Raw genomic sequence first — 8,963 nt, forward strand, 5'->3', positions numbered from 1 at the left:
CCTTTTTAATATAACTGGTTTAGGAAAAGCCTTCTGTGGCAGATCAACCAGCATATAACACTGAAAACTGAAGAATGAAAAAGCATTATTAAGAATTTACAAAAAAAAAATAGAATTTACTATGTGTCAGGCACTGGGCTAATTGTTGTGTATTCAAATAATAAAAAATGGCAGTCCCTACCCTCAAGGAGCTTTTAGTCTAATTTGGGGAGACAACATATGTGCATTCAATCAGCGGCAAAATGAGGGGGAGCACAAAATCTTAAGGGTTCAAGTATAGGGTCAATGGCAATGCCTATCAGTCTTTAGCAAGCATCTGGATTTCTGTCCAATGGGGGCTGCCCATCATAATTAAGGATGGGGGAGTGGTTCTGAGGTGGAGTGGTTTCTGAGTGGAAAGGGAAGGGAAGGGATTGGGATTTGACATCTTGTCAGAAATGTAAAAGGGGAAGTGCCATTGACAAAAAGTAGGAGGAAGATTTATATGGGGAAGGGAAACCTAGATCCCTTTGGGCACCAGTTCCCCTGGATCTTCCAGTCAACCCTGCATGAGGTCTGAGATTGCTTGCCAGTACAAAGGGGAAGATGTCACCTCATACTGAATTGAATTCTTAGAAATGTAAGAATTTTCCCCCAGACATTCTCCTCCCAATTTTTCATTTGACTTTCTGAATTTCAACGCCACACCTCATTTTTAGTCTCAACAGAGAAACCCTCTCAGTACCTGGAATCTTTTCACCTTGAAAAATCCCTTCTTACCCCTTCTCCCTGATCCCGTCCTTCTTACCCTTGACCCCCTTCCTCCCCAGGCCTCTATTTTGGTGAGGGTACCAGAATGGCCAACCTTTATTCTCTTCCCATGTGCTCCTCTGACCTTCTAGACTAAAATAGCAAAAACTCTTACATGGGTGTCTTCATCTCTCACTACCACCCCACTTTACAACTTCCTGTCATGTGTTGTCTTCCCAATTAGAATGTAAGCTCCTTGAGGGAAGGACTCTTTTCCTTCTTGTATTTCTATTGTCAATTCTTAACACTGAGCCTGACAAATAGTAAGTCTTTAATAAATTCTCCTTTCTTGTCCTTGTTAGACAATACAAACTTTACCCCACAACAAAGGATTCTTTCAAAAGAGAAAAACTAGTCATGTTTTAGCTTAGTATAGCTTGTATTTGTGCTTCAAATGCTTTTCCTGTAATAATATTTTCCTTGATTAATTTTGTAACTCATTTAATGAATATATTCAAGAATATACATTTATTGGTAGATTAATTCAACTTACTTTCCGACATTTTCTTTTTGTGTGTTGCCTGGGGAGAGTGAAATCTAGTATTCTCCTCTGAATTGGCCTCAAATTTTTTTTTCTGATGATAACCATTTCTCACTTCATTCTCACCATCATTTCATTTTCATAGCTATTGCCTTAATCCAATTCTTCACTCTCATGGTGACTTCTCATTTGTTAAAATTTCTTGTGGAAAGTGATATTTGAGTTGAGTTTTCAATGGAGCAAGGGTTGGAAGAGTTGGACTTATTATCATATGGACATGGGGGTGGGGAGGCATCCTGTGTAAATTTTAGAGGCAAGAGATGAAATGTTGTAGAAAGCCATTTTGGCAGAAGCATTTTAGCCATTTTGGAGGGATAGTAAGATGCAATTAATCTTGAAGGATAGGTAGGGGCAAGCATATGATGAATCTAATGTCAACCCAAAGAGTAATTTTGTTCATTTATTCTTTTTCTTGAGAAGGATATGATCAGAACTGTTCTTAAGGAATAACCACTTGGAGGCTTTATAGAAGAGAGATTAGAAAAAGAAAAGCTTGGCTGCAAGGAGATCATTCAGGGAGCTTATTATAATAGGCTGGCTCACAGATGAGTAGAGACTAAAGGCTTATTGTGGTTTGAGAGAATAAAAGGGGAAATATGAGAGAGATACTGGGAAGGTAGAATGAATTAGGCTTAACAAGGAATAGGAGATGTGAGGTAAGTGCACATGAGGTGCTGAAGAAGGCACCAAGATTGGGAACCTAGGAAACTGGAAGGATGAGGATACCCTCCACAGAAATATGAAAGATAGGAGATGAGATGGGTTTAGGGGGAAAGGAAAATGCACTTAGAGTTGGACATGTTGAGTTTAAGATGCTTACAATATGAAATGTTGAAAAGGGAGTTGGAAATGCAGGACAGGGGGCTCAAGGGAGAGACATGGGGGGAGAGGGGGATATATAGATCTAGGAGTCATCAGCATGGAGATGATAGGACATCCTGGGTGAGGTTAGGAGATCACCAGGAGAGAGATTAGACAAGTGGGATAAGAAGGCCTAGGACAGAACCTTGGGAAAAATTATGCTTTGAGGTTAGGACACAAATGAAGATCCAGAAAATAAAAGTGAAATGTCAAACCAGTAGGAGTAGAATCAGGAAGGAATCCTCTCAAGGAAATTGAGGTAGGAGAAAGCATGCAGAGTGGAGTGGGTGTTCAACATTATAATATTTCCAAAACTGTCCAGTAGGATGAAGACTAGGGAAAACAATTTGGAATTTATTAAGAAAGAGATGGAAGCCAGATTACGTGTGACTGGAAGGTGAGAAATGAGTGTAGATTGCAACTACTTTGTTTATATTTTTATTAACACTTATCTAAGAGTTTGTGTCTGAAAGGGAGGAGATGGTAACAGTTTAAGAGAGTGGGTTGATTAAGTGAAGGATCTTTAAGGACATGCGAATGTGTTTGGAATCAACAGGGAAGAAGGAGATAATAGATAAAGGAGAAGTAGAACTCAACCTTGTGCATATGTGTCTTCAATTCCCCCATAGCCCAGTCATTCTACTCTTCTCTCTTGGGCATTTCTACCCAATAATTCCTCCAGGATCATCATCTCCTCAATAGATGTTGGATTCAGGAAAGTTTCTCCAGCCAAACCTTCCCAGACAGGACCCTCGGGGAATACACAGGCACCAGTGACGCTGGAATCTGCTCATCCTAAAACAAAGGCACAAAGGGGATAGTGGAAGGAATCCAGTTGTGGAGCTTGTCTAGATGTGATCCAGCAACATATTAAGGAGGCAAAGGATGTAAAGGAGAGTGTATAATTGACTTAGCTAACCAAGGTGTTAGATAGGCAAGGGAGGAGGGTGTTATCAGCATAGGACTGATGACCTGGGAAAGAAATGAAGTTTTGAGGTACTAAGTCAAAATGGAAGAAGAAAGATAGAATGCTAAGGATGATTATCATATAAAAGGAGTTTGAAATTCAAGAGCATGGGAGGGGAATATTTGTGGGCAAAAAACTCAATGATAAGACTGTCTCTGTGTAGCTGAGGTGCAATGGAAGAGGTCATGGGAATTGAGTAGATTGAGGAAGTAGAAATTTAGGGTGTTTGAATGAGCATCATAATGTTTAAAATCTCCTAGTACAATACCAATCATCTCCACAGTACAGATTTTTCTCCATTTAGGAAAAGCCAATCCTTATTGAAGGAGGAAGTGTCTGAGTCTACGTTGTGTCATGGGTAAGAGGGAAACAATTTATGTCATGGAAATATTGGTCCTATTACATCATGGCTGTCCTCTGAAGCTCAGCTGAGTTCCACTTGGAGAAGCTCATCCCAAAAACATTGGCTACTGAGCAATGGAGACTTCTGACTTCAGCAATGTTGAAACCCATCTTCTGGAGTGCACATGGGGAATGATTAATGACTCATTGAAATGAATGAATAATTAGCTAACCTGACTTTTTAAAAAGAGAAAACCAAGTTAACTATCAAAAATATTGAAAAATTCACAACAAATGAACAAGAAATACAATTAGAAAGAATTTTGCCCAACCACATGTGAATAAAACTGACAACTTTAAAAACATAAATTAATATTTAGAAAATACAAAATATACAAGTTAACAGCACAAGAAAAAAGTTTGAACAATCCAATCTCAGAAGAAGAAACTGAACAAGCTATAAATGAAATACCAAAGGAAACAAACAAAAAACAGAACCAAATGGATTCACAAGTGAATTTTACCAGAGGTTCTAAGAACTGTTAAAAGTGAATTTCTGGAAAAATATAACACTCAATTTTGTGGTGTATCAGTCTCTTGTTGTATATGATGTTGTAATGAACCGTGAGAGCAGTTGCAGCAACTGGTTTCCTTCAGTGTCTTCTTTCCTCTTCTTTTTGGTACAGAAAGACTTAATTGGTAAAAAGGAGAATTTCATAGTCTCTGGAATGCCCCCCTCTCTTATCTATACTAATAGGTATTTCCCTTTGATTTATTAGAATTAGCTATGCTTAAAAGGATACCTCTTTTATCTATCTCCTGTTGTTAATTATTCATATTTTCCTTAATGAGCTTACTTTTCTTTGTATTAGCAGTTATATTGCTTCAAGTAGCCACCTTCCCCCCCTCCTTGTTTCATATAATGTATAAATATTGGTTGCTGAATTGTGAATGACTCATCCCACATCAGCTGCTGGTGGAGTATGCCATACTCTTGATTGTAATAAAGCCTGTGTCCTTATTTGTGCTAACTTATTAGCTATAGCTGGTAAAATTGATAAGAAAATTCATTTGACAATTCTAGCCACACTAGCTGGGACTGGATGACCCAACTCCCACAGGCTCCCAACTCAAAAAGCTCTTCAAGCACACACTGATGAGTGCACCCATTTGGCACCTCTTAGAGACCGGACCTGGGAGGGTGGAAAAGAATTGCAGTTGAGCACTTTTGTGCTCCAAATTGAAAGATCTACAGAAACAAATTTGTGTTTTGTATTTTTTTGTATTGTGTTGTCTGATTGTCTGTCATTTGTATATAATCAGTGTCTTGGCTGCCCTTCCTATCCAAATTCTTAATTCAATCTACAATGGAGATTTCATTCATTCAGAATAAAAGTTTGTAAATCTTGAGTAAATCTTGACTAGCTAGTGGAGTCCCATTCAAAATAATGACAGCAGACCAACATAAAGCTCAAAAATTGTTAGAGTAATCACTGGTCATTACAGGAGCTGGTAATTTTGTTCTAGAACAGAGCCCTCTTGGTAATATTTTGGCAAAGTGAAAAAAAAATCATAGCAAGAATTGATGTGTCTAAGTCTGTACTTGCTGAGCTCTGTCAAACTAAATGACCAGCCCAGCCTTATTTTACTGAACAGTCATGGCCATTATTTGGTACATTTGATCATGAAATTTTATAATTTTAAAGAGCAAAATAGAGGTTATATTCCCCAAAGTTGTAGTGGCGTATTTGGGTGGATTCTGAAGTTCATAAAATTTGTCAACCAAATCGTAAAAAAAATTAATGAAATCAACTTTCTTTTGGGGAAAAAAAGAAAAATACCTCCTTATGAGGTTTCACCTGAGAACAGAGGCTAGCACTTTGCCATATTTTCCACCCAGTGTTCCACTGCTGGTCTCAGGTACCCGACTTTTAGAAATACCAGCAACCCAAAGGCAGCATTCTTTTATTTTAAGGGATGATGTCATCATTCTTTTCAACTTTGCCCTTTAGTGGCAAGAAAAATATCTCTGTGAAATCCCTTCACTGATAAATAATCTCTCATTAAAATGAGAGAGATGAGAAAAGGAAAGATGGATAGAAACTCTGAAGCAGGAATACCACCAGATATAACTATTAGCTACATTACAGTGAAATTTCGGCTGATTTAAATGAACTCTTGGTTCATAATCCTAGGCACTAGCACAAGAAATGCCCTTTTTATTCCACATACCCAGCCAATTCTAATATGAAACTCTCTCCCTCCCAATACACTTTCAGTGCAAAATAAGAAAAAGAAAAAGAATTTTTCTGCAAAAATTTTTTCAAGCTTTCAAAAGATACTGTCTCATCTTTGTCTTTCTAATTCTGATGAAGTTGGGAATACAGAGATAGTCAAATAAAAGAGAAGGAAACTTTTTTCCCCATTTGCAGAAATTTATGACACTGTACATTAAAGATTAAACTTGTGACTGAAAAATAATTTCTTTACTGTGAATTTCTATATTGTGACTTCAATGTTTTTTGTAAATGCTGAAATATCCTACTGAGTTTTGAGGACACTGCTCCTTATAATTTTTAAAGGAAAAATAAAAACTTTGAGATCATTATGTATAAACCACACCTAGACTCCTTTTTCATCTCCTTCCTTTCTAAAAAAAAATGCTATTTATTGTTTTAGGATAGAAGAAGAAGGTGATTTCACCAAGTAGAAAATGCTAAGAAAGCTATAGAGCAGAGAGAAGTAAATAGAGAAGCAAACAGTTTTGCAGTCTGCTGTTTCTAAACTTATCTGGCACTCAAGAACCACTGCTGGTTCAATGATTAACTCTTCTCTCCAGTTTGGAAAGAAAAAGATTCATGTAAATCAGAAAACAAAATATCATTTTAGGTGAATATCTTTATTTTACCTTGGTGTTCTGGGAATGATTTAGTAGAATTTTATTGGCCAGGTTAAAAGCTGTACCTGACAAAATGAGAAATTATATGTAAACCTTGAAGTTTCAGCTTTGTTCAGGGAAAAGCTTTTGAAATTAATTGATACATTTAATGAGACTTGTGATAATTTGTACAAGCATAAAAGATTTCAGTTGAATAAAAAAAACAGTTTTGTAGATGAATTGAGATATAATTGGGATATGAAGACTGAGAAAGTAGTGAAGGAAAGTGAAGGGTTGAACTAGAATGGGGAAAGAAAAAATGTCATTTTGGAGGCCATTCATTGGAGACTGTTTTGATGTAAAGCTTAATTAGAAAGTAATGATTAGTAAGTGTTTGGATTTCCCAAAAAGCAGGAATATAAAATGGGTGATTTTCTTTACCCACATTGATATAATACAAAGTCTTCATCTTTATCAGCTATCAAAATGTACATCAGAGGTCAAAAGACAAGCTTAGAATTAAGAGAAGTTTAAGGTAAGTAACATCTCACTTAGCTAAGAGGAGATTAGGAAGATTTCGGTGCCTGTAGAATTTTTATTCTATATTGGAGAAGTGCTTGTTTCCTCCTTAATTAAAATTAATTCTGAGATGGAATAGCATTAGTTCCATGAGAAATGATGAGCAGGCAGACTTCAGAAAAACCTGGAAAGACTTACATAAACTGGTGCTGAGTGAAGTGGGCAGAATCAGGAGAACATTGTACATAGTAGCAGCAACATTGTGCAATGACCAACTTTGATAGACTTAACTCTTCTCAGCAATACAATGATCTAAGACAATTCCAAAAGACTCACGATGGAAAATGCTGTCCACATCCAGAGAAAGAATTACAGAGTCTGAATGTAGATCAAAGCTTATTAGTTTCTCTCTCTCTATCTCTTTCTGTCTCTCTTTCTTTGTTTCTTCTTTCTCATGGTTTTTCCTTTTGGTTCTAATTCTTCTTCACAACATGACTAATGTGGAAATATGTTTAACATGATTGTACATGTATAGCCTATGTCAGACTGCCCACCATCTTGGGGAGGGGGAATGAAGGGAAGAGGAGAAAATTTAAAACTCAAAATCTTATAGAAGTGAATGTTGAAAACTAAAAACAAACAAATAAATAAAATTTGAAAAAAATTAGGTGTACAAATATAAAATAGATAATAGATAAAAATTAATTCTGAGATTTCTCAGTATCTCTAAGCTTTATTTCATTGATTTTGATATTTTTGTTGATGCAGAAAAGTAACTGGAAATATGCAGCAGTATTGAAGATTGGGCAGCTTAGGATTTGGCTTTATATTGGGTTTTGATAAATTGGCGAAAACCTCTATTCAAGGCATGATTGATCTGTTTTCTGAATGGCAAGTGCCAATGGCATTTTTGTAACTAGAAGAGTAATTTGGTTTTAATCATTCCATACTAGTATCTGAATGCAGATTCTCCTTCCTTTCAAAGTAAATTTTTATCATCTTGGCAGGTGAATGGTAAAGTATTTATAATGAAACTTGTAATATTCAAACATCTCTAAGCTACTATAATGAGATGCGAGTATGAGACCCTATTTCTTTTATTTTTAACATTCTGAATTTTTGGCTACTTCTTGCTTCAATTTTCTAACCTAAGCAACTAAGACAAACCAGTCCTAGGCAAGCCTAGGCTTGCCATTCACTTGATAATAGTTATATATTCATGTATAAGATTATATTCTTAAAGTATTACATTCTTTCTCAATGACATGAGAATAATAAATATCCTCAAAGGGGAAATCATGTGACATGTGTAAAGATGTAAAGATTTAATTTCCTTTTCATTTTATAAAATTTCCCCAATTATATGTTTAAACAATTTTTAAACATTTTTTAAAAAAAGTTTTTGAGTTCCAAATTCTATTCCTCCTTCCCTCTCCTCCCCTCTGCCTGAGATGGTAAACAATCAGATATATATAGTTTATACGTGTGCAGTCATATAAAATATTTCCATGTTAATCATTTTGTACAAGAGGACTTGAATAAAAAAAAGAACGAAAGAAAGTGAAAATAGCATGCTTCAGTCTGTATTCATATGGTATTAGTTCTTTCTCTGGAGGTAGATAGAATGTTTCATCATGAATCCTTTGGGATTGTCTTGGATCATTGAATTGCTGAAAATAGTTGAGTCATTCACAGTTCTTCATCGTACATTGTTGTTGTTACTATGTACAATGTCCTCATGGTTCTGCTCACTTCACTTTGCATCAGTTCAGGTTTTCCTTTCCAAGTTTTTCTGAAATCATCTTGTTTGTCATTTCTTATCGCACAATAATATTCTATCACACTTATATACCATAGCTTGTTTGGCCATTCACCAAAGCTTTAATTTTTAATGAGGTAGCAATCATTCCTTTAAGAAAAGCAACAAGATTAGATTTTTTCCACTGGGGAACTAAGATATATGTGATTGATATATGTGATATTCCAATATTTTCTATTAAAAACAATAACAAGGGGTCAAATAAACATGATGGTCCTAGATGATATTTTAAACATTTTTCTCCTAG

This window comes from Trichosurus vulpecula, chromosome 2, assembly GCF_011100635.1.
Source record: "Trichosurus vulpecula isolate mTriVul1 chromosome 2, mTriVul1.pri, whole genome shotgun sequence".
Classification (NCBI taxonomy): domain Eukaryota; kingdom Metazoa; phylum Chordata; class Mammalia; order Diprotodontia; family Phalangeridae; genus Trichosurus; species Trichosurus vulpecula.